Source organism: Sipha flava, unplaced genomic scaffold (genome assembly GCF_003268045.1).
Source record: "Sipha flava isolate LNK unplaced genomic scaffold, YSA_version1 194_pilon_pilon, whole genome shotgun sequence".
In the NCBI taxonomy this organism is placed as follows: Eukaryota; Metazoa; Arthropoda; class Insecta; order Hemiptera; family Aphididae; genus Sipha; species Sipha flava.
In genome coordinates this window covers 264,963-279,197 of record NW_020272758.1, presented here as the reverse complement: position 1 = coordinate 279,197, position 14,235 = coordinate 264,963, and positions in this window count along the sequence as shown.

Genomic DNA, 14,235 nt, shown 5'->3' with positions numbered 1-14,235 from the left:
TATCCTAATTTTATTATTATTTTTTTTTTATGGACTATCATAGAACAATTAGTATATGTATTCTATATTTATTTATTTTTTTTATATTTATTAGATATAATACGTTGAAATTAGTAAATTTGACAACGTTGCATAGAATTTCACACGCAATCGTGTTTATTTATTTTTGTTACCCATCTACAAACGTACGCAATCGTGTGCTACCCTAGCGGCCGTGCATCAGTGTTCATTTCTGCTCGGCTTTTCTTGATTTTTTCGTCGTTTCAAGGGCGCGAAAAGCGTTTACGTTCGCTCAGGATTTCGGTTAGTAACGCGACTCCGCTGTCCGTCCGTGATTTTTACTATTTAAGTTCAGGGAAATCGGTGCGGCCGCGTCGTCGTTCACGTGCGCAACGCCGGAGCTGTCACAGTGCGCGAACACCGAACAGTCGGAATATTGTGTGCGCGCGCGTGCGTATGTGTGTGTGTATGTGTGTGCGTGCGTGTGTGTGTGTGTGTGTCGCACCGGAGGAAGAATTAAACGAACCACCGTGCCATTGATAATCACACGGTCATCTACGTCGGATTCGTCCGCGCGCCGCCGCCGTCGGTCATCGCATGAAATCGTAATCGACGTGGCCTGTACCCGGTGCGTGTGGAGTGTAGTGGCACAGGTTGTACTACAGTTGTATACTGCACGCTGCTCGACTAATACGCACGACCATCATTATAATATACAACTTGTTGCATTATAATCATAAAAAAAAAAAAGAAAAAAAGAAAAAGTAATAATAATAATAAAAAGTAGTGCGTCGATGGGGGTTTGCGCGCATGCTCCGGAAATCCTATACTAATGTCCAAAGTACAACGTCCGGTCGGAAATCGACAGACCGTGTCAGCATCCCCGTCACATACGCGCACGCACGCACACCATCACGCGAGCAACACGCACACACGCACACGCACTCGTACCGCATCATATAAATCACTAAATTTAAATAATATGTTTTTCCCCCGGACGAAAAACAACGAACGTGAAAACGAAAACACAAAAACAAAAAATTAATAGAAACGACCGGTAAGCGCGTTCGTTAAGCCGAGGAGTCGACTTCGTACAACACATTCTACCACGTAACATCGTTTAGGGCCCATTCGCACGTAGCCACTCGACAGCGCTTCTTAGCAGCACGTAAGTGGCGCTACCGAATCACTGATCAATAAAGACTGAAATTAAAACGATAATAATTGAACTCGTTACATAGATTGATCACGCTTCCAACGAGATACAAAAATAGTCACGCGATTTAAGTCGTGTGTGTAACCCCCAATTTAAAAACGTGTTCTGCCACGAGAAGTGCGACTTTTAAACGCGGCGTTCTGCGACCAAGTCAACCGCTGACACCGTATAGTAGCGCTTTAAATCAGTGACCGTGGTCGTGTGTGAAATCATCCGCGTATGCGTTCGTATTTTTCCATCAGCTGCTCTGCTAAGAAGCGTTTCCGAGTCGCTACGTGCATGGGCTCCCAGATGGGAGGAGGCAAGACGGTGCATTTGCCACCCCCTGGAAAATCTTAATTGAACAGTTAATATCAAGGTTCGCAATTGAATAACAGAGAAGATTTCAGTATTTATTTAATAATGACTAAAGTGTATATAATTTAGACATATTTTATTGTTTGTTAAGAATACATTTTTTAATATACTTTTTGATTTTTGATTTAAATATGCCCCCCTGATAAATTTCTTATGGACGCCCATGGCTACGTGTGAAGCGGTCCTTACAGGAAGACGAGCACGCGTAGTACAACTCGAACGGGAACGTAACCTAGGCCGTATCGTTTCGCGCCCTCTGCCGGGGTTCGTGGTCGTTTCGCAGACTCGCACGCCCGACCCACCACCACCGCCACCGACAGGGCCGGAGTAGGCACCACAACCTAGGGGGGGGGAGGCACCAGATGTCCGAAACGGCATACCGAGGTTCCTTCCTTCCGTGGTGCCAACTAGAGTTGCCGATGGCAGGTCGACCTGGGGTTGAGAGGGGTTGATACCGAATGATAATAATGATGAAAACGGTAATGAAACGCGAAGTAACCCGAAAATATAACCAAAAAATAACGCGTTCGTCGGGGGTACGTTCTTAAACATCGTGAACGTATCGCGGCTATGGTGCACGACGAACGAACAAGACTCATGCGCCAGCATACGAGCACGCGAAAACGGTTTTATGGCGCCGTAATGCTTTTTTTTCTCTTTTTTGTACTTGGTGACGTGCTCGGCAGTATGTTTCGTTCGTTACCGTTATCATTTTGTACTTCGCTCCTTTATTAAACTCGTCGAAACTGAATTCGCCTGTGCTCGAATTATGTCCGAACAAACGATTGACAATCGGTGGTGTGGCGAGGGATCATTAGTACATTATGTTTTTGCCAAGGTCTCTTACGTACGCAGAGGGTCTCACAGATCCCGTACAGAATCAATACATTACGACATGATCGGACAAATACCGCGCATCGGATTTATTTTCCATAAATAATGGATCCGTTAACGTTACCAAACGTTGAAAAACTTTCAAAACCATCTAGCTTAACAGCTGATCATCAACATTTTTAAAGGGTTAACCTTAAGAAATAACTATCATCGATTACCAAATAAAAATTGATTTTTACTGGAGCATTTACTTGCATCAGAAACACGATAGGTAATATTTGCCATGCAAATTAAAAAAAAAAAAATACCTGAATTCAAATATTCCAAGTCCCCGTGAATCACTCTGTATATGTGTAGGTTCTAAACGCATCGATCGCTCTTGAACTCGCTTAAATGTATTCGCGCAGTTAACAAGTACGTTTTTTTTGCAGGTTATGTCTTGTTTTAGCACACCCGTAAGCATTACGTTAACAGACACCGACTCCGCGGGAGATGGGTCGATGCACTAGTCATCCTCATTTATTAACTATTAAAGCAAAAAAAAAAAAAAAAAATGGTAAAAATCAACAACAATTTTTAATTTGTTCGTATTTTCCCAGGTGCAGCTATTGAAGTCCCGATGACATACGATTGTGATCATATTGATGATGGGTACTATGATTTACATGGTTAAGGTGTTTAATAAACGCCGTGGTAAAATCATGTTATATTATATATATTAAAGCCTAAATATAATTCGAAAAAATTGAATACTATTGTTATTTTTGTATACACATCTTGTGTATATCGCATGGGACTACGTACTTATCAAGAGCGTATAAGTTAAAAGAATAAACACATTATTCGACATTGAAACAATTTTAAAACTTAGTATTAATATAATTTTATTTCTTGTATTTCTATAGTAGTATGAATATTGAAAAAATAATACAATACGTATATATTTACAATTTTCTATAGTAAGTGTTGTACATATTGTGTTATATTTATAGTTTTACTTAAAGGCGCACGTCAGTGTTTGTTATTATTACCTTTGCAAGTAATTTTACCGAGTTTGCGTGTACAATTTCCAACAAATAAGGCGCTGGTTGAGTACGAATATAGGTATATATTACCATTAAAAACAAAAAAAAATTTGCGAAAACATAAATCATGCACAGCAGCGGGTCTGATATTTAGCCGTATTATTAATCAGGAAAATAACCGTTGTAATATTATTTTTACTACGAAAAAATACTAACAGCAAATATTGTAATAATAATATTGAAAACAAGCCCGTGGTTATAATTTTACGGACAAGTAGAGCCAGAGAATAAATAATTTCCTTTTAGTGTTATTGAAATTTGAATCAGAGAACATAATAAAATAATAAAAATAAAATATTGAAATTAAAAGTATAGATCAACTTGCACTACTGAAATAAGAGGCGCAACTGGTAGGTTTGGAGCTTGTGACACCCCACCCTCGAAATATGTTTATAATTTAACCTTATCTCATTTTCCTCACCAAGCACCTTCAAAATTAATATTTTTTTCAAATGTATAACCCCCATCAATCCGAAAATAAATCCTGGTTGCGCCATTGACTGAAATATTTCTTAACAATCAAAGGTTGTTTTTTCGTTTAAAGAAAAAAGCAAGTACATAACGATTTTGACAATGGTTCATTTTCAAACCATTAATTATTATTTTATCTTATTGTACCTTCAAATGCTTTGAATTCGTTTTCCTTTTATCGAGTTTTGAATTATAGCAACAGTTGTATCGTATGTACTGCTTACGTCATATATTGTCATCCAGCTGTTGTGCACTGCAGCAGCAATGGTAGACGTGTATTATTATACTGCCGTGTCCGCGGACGGTAAACATTTTGTTTGCTGCTCGTAAGCAACGGTCTTACGGAAAATTCAAAAAAAATTATAATCTCGACCGGAAACCCTGCCATTGACGTACAGTCAACAGACTATCGTGATAAATCTCACCGTGGGCACGCTCCCGGATCGCGAGGTTATCTTCGTCGGCGCACATTGCGTTTATATTATAATCATGATGACGTGATGAATGACGAGACCATGCCACCACATCACAACTATGATAGTTATTAAGACTTTGTAAAGATTATTTAAAAATGTACAACATAATAATAAATTGCAGTAAATAATAATTTAACATGATAATTTAAAATTGTTTGTTTTTTACATATTATTAATAAATAGTATTAAATTATTATTTAAAAAATAGTTTTAAACACTTATTAAGTACTAAAAAGTTGATTTAGAGAAAAAAAAATTTTACCCAGCTAGAATTGAATTTTGTCCCACTGTGTGTCGTTTGAACTTGATTGTCGCCCCGGACGGGCTTACCTCATAATATTTTCGTTGTTTTCCGACCATTCACGTATACGATTTTATAGCGTTGTGTGCAGGACATCGAGGGGGTAAATTGAGCGGGAAAACGAAGCGAAAATATCTGCTCAGGGTTTTATCGATTCATAAGTATTAGTTGCGTACGCGCGGTACGCATGGTCCACGGGGGCGGTGAGTCGCTTGGAGATTACATATTTTTATAAGTGTTGTTCGTATCACGATTTTACAGCATGTGGTGTAGAAAGGAAAAAATCGAACCGTATTAAAACAAACGGATCCGTTTGCACTTTATATTACACACATATATATATATATATATACCAGTGGTTCTCAATCGATGTGCCGCGAAAAATGTCTGATATTTGTGATTAGGCTGGTAAAAAAAATATTGAAAACAGTAGGTATTTTATTTCATTACATTTATTTTTTAAAAATACAAAAACAAAAAAAAATATTTTGAGAACTAAATTATTGAAGCAGAGGAATATTATATAGTAAAGAGAAAATATTTGAAATTATTACTTGAGCTTATCGTTTCTCACACGAAAGTTTGATACCTGGTCGAATTAAAGGCAAACACACACGCATTTCTTGATCAATGGAAAGAAGCCTCTCCCGTTTTTTATATTATATGTTTGTTAATACCGAAAAGCCTTAGGGTGTGCCCAGGGCCATCCCGAAGATGAAAATCAAGGTGGGGGGAAATATGAAAAATGCCGACTACAATTTTTCAACTCAATGTATGTAGTATAATTAACTATATATAGTCGTATTTTTACTTTTTAACATGTATATATATATGTCAGTGTCGCATTTATTCGTGTATACACTTATTACGAAATACCTAATATTTGTTTTCCGTAAGTAATATTAGGTCTTTCTTGGCTATTGTTTCTTAAACTTTTTGCAATGGTGACCCGTAAACTTGATCATTTTTTGGGTACGCGACCACTTATTAAAAAAAAAAAAATCAAGTTAGACTTCACATTATTATAAAATATAGACTTTATATTAAAGAGGTATCAATTTACGGCTAAAACAACCATAATCGTAACCGCGAGGGGCAACCCATGGATTGGGAAACGCTGTTCTAGGCTGTAATGAAACAAATCCGACTGCCGACCGGTGTTTTTGTTGGGGGGGGGGTGAGACATCCCCTCCAAGACCCCCCCTTCGGGACGGTCCTGAGTGTGCCGTGAAAACTTCTTACGTATAATAGATTGCCGTGAACAAAAATATGTTGATAACCACTGATGTATGCGAATGATTTCTCTGTCGATTTTTATTCCACGTATTATCTGCCATTGACGGAGCCTTAGTTGCAAGACTCGGAATAAGCCATACATTGATACGGATACAAGACGATATAATATACTTGCTGACAATTGGTGTCGAAACAATTTTTCATACACATATACATATATAATGCGTGCATGTGCATGTGCGTGTGTGTGTGTAGGAGAAAATGACTGATTTCGTAATATCGCAATGAACGCGCGCAATGTAGGTTAAACACGTTTAATATACTTTCATAACAACATTAATAAAAAAAACTACAATCGTAGACAATCATAGTCTTAATATTATTATTATTATTATAATTAATATCATAATACAACTACAGGTGTTATTGTTGGTATTACACAAGCAAATCCGATCGAATGGCTCATATTTTCGAACGGAAATCGCTGTAGACGGAACGAAAAATTCAACCGTCGACGCAGTAATATTAAATATGTCGTGTGCATTATATTTATATAATCGGTCGATCTAAATATGTAAAGTTATGATGATTAGTTTTCGGGAGCATGTCACGGACCATCCGTAATTTCTGTGATTATCGCCGCCTACGTATCACCGTCAATTAAGGTCGAAAAAGAGATTTATTTTCGTGTGCATAAAACGCTAGCTTATGTGTATAACATAATGATTTTTTCGATGGTTTCGTAAAATAACGTGACTACCATACATTGTTCACAACTGCAGTATTATCGACGGATGCAATAACGAGTTATGATGCGTAATGAATGACGAATAATTATGATTCGGGTATAAAATTAGAACACCGTTGAGATAACTATACGTATACACGCATAATTTATCCGGTAACGTTAATTTAGCTAACTTTATTCCTTCGATCAGTACAGGTTGGTAAGCAAGAGAAAAAAAACAAACGGAACAAATCACCACACATCTTCTGGGTGTAAATGTGCAGACTTTGTTCGCGTTGACGATGCACAGGAACACGTCCGATGGGGATAATATTCTACGGGTATGTTAATAAAGTCGACCGTGTGATATTGTTTTGGGTACCAATCGCGTTTTGCGTATTTCAACATTAATAAGTTATTTACAACAATTAAAGTCACACTGGACGCAATCGCATGGTCACACGGATACACGATTTGACTACTACCGATTAACCGGCGGATAATGTGTGAATAATATGTTACCACGCGCGGCATTTTGTCGTTATTATTCGTTCAATTTTTTTTTTTTTTTTTTGTGTACTCTCGTCAGAACACCCACCTGTTATTAACAACGTAAATTATTCAAAATTCGTTCACTCTCTTTCGAGCGCGCGCGCGCGCGCACACACACAGGGTGTCCGTTCCATAATCTGCGTCTGAATAAATTCCAGTCCCTAATTTCCGTGAATACGTAATTCGTCCAAACCAAGTCCGAATTATTTTATTTTATTTTTTTTTATTATATCTATCCGTAATAATAACCGGAAACAACCGACGGTAATATCCTTTTTATGTGTATACCTGGTATACACCAACTGTATAACATTTATATGTACCCGTTGAACAATGGACCTGTTAAACAGCAGTCAAATTTCTCCATGGTCACTGAATCAAGGGTTAAATAATCGTATAATATAATACATTTTACATATATATATATATATATATATTCGTATACGAGTGTACACTGTTAAATCCAACTGAATAATGTTTACCAAATAACGAATAGAAGAATCAGACGGATTGGTTATGCTTTGTCATTGTAATATTTATATTATTTGCGATACGACCAATGAAAGAGCTATAAAAAATGTACATTACAACTAATATAGGTGTATAATTATTATCGTTGTGCACACGGGTTATTGTTGAGATTTCAGATATGACAACGATGCAATTATTGTCTTCGAAGAATATAATGAAAACCATTAAAATGTTAATATTTTATTTTTTTAGATATATTAAATATATATTTAGAAATTTTAACATTCTTACATTAAAAGATTAATTTCATATCACGGTAAATCATTAACATCTGCATAGACAGTTCGACCAAGACTAACAGGACAAATTGTTTGTTTGTCTGTTTTTGTTTTCATTATTTCGTTCTTTTTTATTTTTTTATTTTTTTTATATGTATATATTTCAATGTTCCAGCCCAAAAATTTCGAAACGTTTTACCAAGAAACATGATTAATTTATCTCCAGTGCTTCTGCTACTGCTGCACGATATCTGCACGCAGTTTGACGTGACGTCGTGTTTCAACTTCGTATTATCGGTTACTGCAAAGTATTAATATAAATATAAAGGCATTTGAAAACCGACCACAAGGTTGGAAATGAAATACGACTTATTGCAACATAAATATTAATGTTATACGAATACATAAGTATATGTATTGCATTATTAATTATGGTTTTCGCTGTTTTTTTTTTTTTTTTATATAGTATTAAAGCCTAAGCCAGCGATCCGTTATCAGCAGTTATATAAAAATAAAAAAAAAAAAAACCACTACAAGACCTAATTAACTTCTGCGTAATAGTCACAAAACGAGTCTCCAAGGAATATGCGATCTGTACAACAAAGTGTAATAAACTACGCGACATTACGGGCTAGCCGCAAAAATTAATTTCTGTTGTTAGTGGTGAAAGGGGAGGACGAAAAAAAATTCATTTACCATTATTTAACACTAAAACAGAGTTTTCCCAAGTGAACTATGACCGATAAATAATTATTCTATAACTATGTATGAGCACGTGAAACATTCATTATTTCAACTATATACGACCAAATGGGTGGACAATGCGATTATATATACAGTAACATACACGTTCAAAATGATAATTTATTTATTAATAATAAATCGTTACCATTAGTGTGGTGAATAAATACAGATGTTTTACTTGCATGTACATAATTTTGTTCACCACAATTTTAGTAATTTAAATTTCGTTTAAATGTAACGATATAAATTGTACAGTTTATATAATAATTGTGAATACTTAACTATAATATTTCTAAATGTTTTCGAACCTAACCGTTTTATCGTACAATAAATATTATACATTCATAGTAAACAAAAATAAAACATATTATCTGAGTGAAAAAAAAAATAGAAAAATATTAAACACTATATTGTTATCCTTCGTTGGATTTATTTTAATTATGGATACATATACTTTATTCGGTATAGGTACGACACACATTAACGGAAAAAAAATGTATTCGTATTACAAGTATGACTCATGTGATGATTAATATTTTCAAAAATATATCAATTATAAATAATATGTACATAAACATACCATTAATCGTTTTTTATCGTAGTTTAAACTAGAACTTAAATCGTTGTATAGTTGAGAGCTAAACATGATAAATACTTTTATAGCCTTGCGCATAGGTGTGCACAAACTATATTTCAAGGGATGCCTACAATACTCTTGGACCCTATTTCAACAAAAGGTGTAGGTATATTTAATAAATTAAAATGTATAAATAATTAAACATTACTTTAATGTTTTATTTTATTTTTTGGTGTATTAGTCCCAATGTTATCTTTGAATCTTGTACATTTCATTCAGATATTTAAATTATTTACGATTTGTACTTTTGTAATCGATTATAGCTATTGTATTATCATAATAAGTTTTTACACGAAAACGTAGAACATTTTGTTTTATTTTTTTTTTTACAAAACATCAATTATTTTTCACCAAATAATTTAGATTAAATTACATTTAATTTTGAGCAACATCAGTTAAAATTTGGAATCCTTACTCTTAGATTTAAACTGTATGGCCTCATTTACAATATTTTATGGTGCTCGGGCACACGGGAATCCCCCGTTCGAACGCCTATGGCCTTGCGTAAGATAAGAACATGATGTATTCGTTATAAATATAATAGCTGTACCGACTATATTACAACAAAAATGCTGTAATTATAGATGAGTTGAATAACAAAAAAAAAAAAACCAACAGAAGTTATAACTATGCGTAATAACCAATGTTTGCTTACATTACGAGAAAAAATAAATAAACCGCGACACTGTTAACACGATTGATGATGGGGTATAATGATATTACCAGACGGGGCGTGAATTATCGTTAAAATTGATCGCATAGTTATTTGCCCGTATTGTATTATTCTTTTCGACATATCTATTTATATTTCTAACGAGAAAAAAACGTATGTAATATAAATAATAATAATAAATTATACTAAGGAGTAAGATAAATCAGTTTTTTTTTTCAATCAGAATTTCGACAACGAGAGACTGGTGGGATGTGCGTATATTTTATTGGATCGACCGGAAAGATTAGCTTAAACCGCATTAGATTTATTTCTTTGATTTTCTCTCTCTCTTTCTCTCTCACACACACATACACAATTTTTTTTCACTATATAAATATGTATATTATAATGCACACACACACACACATACATGACAAATAATAACATACGTCAAAGTGCTCGTGTAAAGTATTAACCTTTTCAATTGGGGTTTCATTTCATGTACGCAATAGTTCGTTGATTACTCACATGAACAATTCGGTACTCTACATTAGGCATGTACACACAAATATTATCGTAAAAATGTTAACTTAAGTAGTTGCGGTCGAGATTTCCTCTTGCTCTGATCGAACAAAAGCGGTTTTCCCTCTCCCCACCCTACTGTAAGGTGTCGATCTGTAAGGGACGAGATTGATTTTTTAATTATATCTTAAATTCCTGCTTCCCTCCCCGAGTTAATTTTTGAATATCTTAATAAAGTGTAAAAAATATAATACACTGCATGTGCGTACATGTTATACTTGTTACAGAAATTATGTAGAATGCATACATCATGAATAAATACATTTTTTTTTTTTTTTGAAGCGTTATGGTTAGTAAAAAATAATGATTAAATAATAGCTCAAAGCATTGATAATCATATAGTATGACGATGAGTGGGTAACGGATAATAATTAAGTATTAATCATAAAATATAGTATACGCGTGTACGCTGTATATTAACATGTATAATACGGTTTTAGTAGAAATCTGCTGTACGACTTTAATCACAAATTGCTTAAATGAGTAAATAATAATAATAATAGTTGCATTATAAATGTTATAACATAATATGGATACATCATATTATTAAAAAGAAATGAGATTTTAAACTTATGCATTTGGTGAAACAATTACGATGTACATAATTTTCTTTTATAGTATTAGGTTTACAACATACTCTTTATGGCAGTACCCACAATGGTTATCGACTACAAAAGTATTGCTGTTTATTACAATAAAAAAAAAAAAAAAAAACATTTAATTGCTATATTTAAAAAGTAGTGTTGAACTTCGTTTTTTTTTTTCGCGAAAAATAAATTTTAATTCTGTAATTATATTTTTAATGCCCCCACGCCAGCCGTCTGGACGAGTTAATTAACTTAATGCATTTACGCGCGGGATGAGGGAAACTATGAAAAAATAGTAGTGCGAGGATACAATACAATACTATTTGTTTATAGTTTACGAGTATAAATAATTTCAATAATTTTAATAGTATTTTCAGCAGCTTTTCAAAGTATAATTAATAATTCAAGTCATTATTATTAGAAGGGGTGGGATCATTCAATACATAGGTATTCAACGATCGTTTATACAAATTCATTGATTGGTAAACAATAGTTACAATATATTTAAATATATCTTTAATATTTTATATACATGAAGAAATAATAGCTCGGGCTATAACTATTCAGTTTAACTACATAGTTCTATTCAACCCATTAAGTTAAAATATAATTTATTCCAAACATTTGGATGCTAAAGGAAAAAAAAATAATGAATATTGCAGTTTATAACGAACCACGTATTACCATATTTTTATAGTTTACTTAACATGCCAATTTAATTATCGTAATTTGAGGACCGCTGCTGTTTTATTACATTATTAATAGTGCATAAATGTGTAGTTTTTGTAATTTTTATTTAGTGGTTAAATAAATTTAGTTAATTTAATATTACTTATGACATTTCGACGAGTAACGGAAAATACAATAAAAATTGTTCAATTAATGTTTTGATTATTGGTATGCAGTATTACAATTGAATTAGCACGTGCAAATCATGGTTTTTATTTTTATTTATTTATTTTTTTTGTTTTGAAAATTTATTCAGCAAACGATAACAGAAATATTTAATATCACCCGTAGTTATGTTTCTTGGTTTTGTTCGATTATGGTTTATTAATTTTTTTTAAGTAAAATAAAACAATTTTCGTATTTTGAATATAAGTGGATTAAAACGAATCGTTAAAATTAACTAGATATACGACTACTCAAGTATTCGTGCACTTGAATCGACTCGTCACGTGACCTAAAAATAAACGTCGTTATTATAGAATCGGAAAAGTTAGCAGTAGTGTGTATTTGTATGTTATGAGTTCTTCGAAAAACACAATGTATTTTCTGAGTCCATTTTTTTAAAAAAAAATTGATTGAGGATTAAATAAGAAATTAACCAACTTATTTTTTAAACTCAGAAAATACGTTGGGTTTTTCAATGGACTCAGAACATACAAATATATACTACTCTTAGCAATAATGTAGGACCTCGCGTTTCCGATGATCGTAATCTGCTAAACCGTATGCAGAAATTGGCCGGCCAGCTAGAACGCGTGACGTATCTGAAAAATATGAGTTTATCCTGCGCGTCGTCCTTACTGCGTCACCGATAGTTACGGCGACGTACTCACAGCACTCGGCGTCTTATTTACCATCGGGCAGGATAGGCAACTGCCTATAGACTTCGTTATTAGAGGGCATCGGATTTTTATGGATTTTTCTTTTCCTCTTCAGAGTACAACTTTCATCGTGTAAGATAATTACGAGTGTAAACGAAAAACAATATTAAAAAAGAAAAAACAGCCTAAAATTCCACATTTTTTATTTTTCTTAAAGGCTTTGAAATGCCTAATCAGGCCCTAAAAGCTCATCTACGAAAACCAATCGCTACGAACGCAAGAGTGCACAGAGGATCCGTTGCTGTAAACGTTCAAAAGACAAGAACTCGCGTGCTGGTGAAAAACGGGACAGATTTTCCTCCGCGATCGTCGTTGACAGTAACAGCATCGCATACGATTAGATCGTCTAGACCAGGAGGCGTCTTCAATCGCCTCGTCTCTACACTCGAAACCGGTGAACACATTATAGGCGTAGCACGTATAATTGCTCCAGCTAGAACTGCTACAACCGATGTAAGCGTAGAAAATGTTTGTATGCTAAAACTGAATTTCCGTTGAAAACATCCGCAAATGACAGTTATATCCCGTTGAAAGACTAATTGTTTTAGACTTCAAACTTAAAACAACAAGATACTGTAATCACAACACGAGTAAATAATTTGTGTAATGAAAAAACCCGAATCCATGTTCGTGCAACGATCCACAAAGTTTTTTTTTTAAAACAATATATATATTATATCTCGCCGTACGTGTCTATAGACCGTTGGTCGTGTTATCGATTTGTGTCACGAATCTTGTTGATATTTCGACCATCGAACAGTGAAGTTTTAAAGGGGGGGGGGGCATAACCAAATTAACGAATTTTGCTCACCTCGTGCATTTGAATTGCATATTCGACGACTTATTCCGCCGCATCTTGCCACGGCCCTTTTTCATGGAGTACGTATAGAGGAGAAAACCGTTTCGCAGCTAGACGTGCTGTAAACAGTAGTGTAACTATATTGTGGACTGTACGCGCGTCACTTCATTCACGGATTTTTCGGCGGGTTTTCACTCCTTCGGCTGGGATAGGAGAATGTTCCAGAATCCCAATACTTAACAGACCACCGAGCCGGTCCTAATCCCGAATTCAATCGGCGTTCTACACCGAGACTTTTTCTAGTCCCTGCGCGACGATCGCGAACCATTTGAACGTATCGCGGTGTATGCTCGAGAATAAATTAAAATGTACGTGTTTTCATCTCGTAAACCAAGTGGCATTCGTAGCGTATACCCGAGTATACTCTCGATATAGTTTTTTAATTTTTCATCGATGAAATAATTATTCGTTTTTTCTCTCACATCTGCATTGCAGTTTTATATTTATTTATATATTTTCAACAAATCCTGGAATATTATTTATTCTTACGGAAAATTGTCTTCGATAAATATTTGTTATTCGTATTGCTAATAGCTAACAGTGATTTCAGTGATTCTATT